General features: G+C 44.6%; 1 pseudogene; it reads left to right on the forward strand.

The window, feature by feature from the left end:
• LOC119583408 overlaps positions 1-837 on the forward strand; it is a 20,312-nt pseudogene extending 19,475 nt beyond the window's left edge.
• Positions 838-2,562: the final 1,725 nt, after the last annotated feature.

Genomic DNA, 2,562 nt, shown 5'->3' on the forward strand with positions numbered 1-2,562 from the left:
ACACACACACACACACACACACACACACACACACACACACACACACACACACACACACACACACACACACACACACACACACACGATTATGTATGTTTACATCTCTAACATGGAAAGAAATATAACTACTCCCCCCCTCACTAGTATACTTATACAGACTATACAAACACACTCATACAAGCACTCGCATACACAAGCACTCGTATACGCAAACACAAACAAACAACCGATTTTCCAAAGAAACATACAAACAAACACAACGCCCTTTCCCAATCACACATGAACAAACAAACAGAAACACAACTCTCTCTCCCCACAAACACACACAAACACAAACACAAACATACACACACACACACACACACACACACACACACACACCACACACACACAAACACAAACACCAAAAACACAAAAACACACACACACACACACACATACACACACAACAACAACAACAACCGTTTCCTTCTGTCAGTCACACACATACAAACAAACAAACGCAACACCCTCCCCCCAGAAGCACAAACACAAAAACAAACACACAAACAAACACAACCCCTTCTCTCCACAACCCCAAAACAAACACAGAAACAAACACACCAACAAACATACACAAACAAACAAAAACAAACACCAAACAAACAAACACACCAAAACAAACACACAACCCCCCCCTTCACCACAACCACAAACAACCCCCCCCTCCCCCTGTCTCCCCCTTGTTCCCCACCAACCACACCACACCATGTAAATGAAGAGGCGCTGGAACACCTCACTTCATTTCAGTTTCCAGAGCGTGGCGTGGCCCTCTGTGGCACTGGCACTGCAGGATGAGGTGCCAGGTGAAGGACAGACATCAGGAGGAGGGCGAAGGAGGGAAGCGGGGGGGGAAGGGGGAAGGGGGAAGGGGGAGAGGAGGGGAAGGGGAAGGAGGGGAGGGGTGAGAGGAAGGGGAGGAGGGGAGAGAGGGAAGGGGAGGGGAGAGGAGGGGGAGGAGGGAAGGGGGCAGGGAAGGGGAAGGGGAGGAGAGGGGGAGGAAAGGGAAGGGGGAGGGGAGGAGAGGGCAGGGAATGGGGGTATAGAAGGGGAGAGGAGAGGGAGAAGAAGCGAATTAATTAAAGGCAATAAAGTCTCAACCTCGTATCTAATTCTGTGTATTAAATTTAACGCCGATTTTAAATTACCTCTCCTGATTATTTCCCCTTTTTTTCATTTTCTTTCATTTCTCTTACGTTATTGTCCTCGCCTTCCTGTTTCTTTACATTCTTTTCCTCTCTCTCTCTCTCTTACGTTAGTTATTCAGCTCCCTTTCCTCTCTCTTCGTTGCATAATTATCCAATCACTCTCCTCTCCTCTTATCCGCCCTCTCCTTCCCCTCTCATTCTCTTTTCCCCTCTTAGGTTTTTCCTTTTTCTTTATTCCCTCACATTCCCCTCTCTCTCTCTTCTCCTTTTCTCTCCTTTTCGCGTGCGTGCGTGTGTGTGTGTGTGTGTGTGTGTGCGTGTGTGTGTGTGTGTGTGTGTGTGTGTGTGTGTGTGTGTGTGTGTGTGTGTGTGCGCGCGTGTGTGTGTGTGTGTTGGAAGGATAGAAGGGAGGAAGAATAGAAGGAACGATAGATAGAAGATAATGATAGATAGTGTGAATGAATAGACAGGTGAAAGGGAGAAAGGAGAGGGGAGAAGAGAGAAGAGAGAAGAGAGAAGAGGAGAAGAGGGAAGAGAGAAAGGAGAAGAGAGAAGAGAGAAAGAGAGAAGAGAGAAGAGAGAAAGAGAGAAGGGAGAAAAAAGAGAAGAGAGAAGGGTGAAATAATTAAACGATAAAGGGTGAGAGAGTGAAGCGAATGTAAGGATACAAACATAAAACGATAAACAGTGTATGTATAGCTATAAAAGGGTGTAAGAGTATAGCAATAAAGCGGTGAAAGTGTATAGCAAAAAAAAAGACAAAGTAATAGTGAAAAATTGCAAGAGTTTAGCGCTAAAAGGAGTGAAAACATAGCAGTAAAATTGTGCAAGTGCATAGCAATAAAAGGGATGTGAAAAGCATAGCAGTAAAAAAATCGCAAATGTATAGTAATAAAAAGGTATAAAAAGCATAGCAAGCGTATGATAAGATAAAAAAGGCTTAACAAATAAGATAGAACAAGAGACTTAAAAAAAAAATAATAAAAAACAACATAGCAATCAAAGTGTATCAAAAGCATAGCAACAAGAACATTAAAAAGAAAGTTTGAAAGGCATAGCGGAAAAAAAAAAAAAAAAAAAAAAAAAAAAAAAAAAAAAGGCACGTTGAGGGGGGGGGGGGGGGGCGGGGTCGATGGACAGTCGACTTCGTGGATTTTTGAAGCTCGACTGTTGTCTCGATGTGAAACTCGAGCTTCAACTTAGGCCTATGGAGCGTGGAGGGAAGTTTGAATCGGGTGTGGGTTTGCGGGATGGCGTGCGTGTGTGCGTGCGTGTGCGTGTGTGCGTGCGTGTGCGTGTGTGTTTGTGTGTGTGTGTGTGTGTGTGTGTGGGTTTTGGTGTTTTGTGTTGTGTGTGTGGTGTGTGTGTGGTTTGT

This window comes from Penaeus monodon, chromosome 17 (genome assembly GCF_015228065.2).
Source record: "Penaeus monodon isolate SGIC_2016 chromosome 17, NSTDA_Pmon_1, whole genome shotgun sequence".
Taxonomy (NCBI): Eukaryota; Metazoa; Arthropoda; class Malacostraca; order Decapoda; family Penaeidae; genus Penaeus; species Penaeus monodon.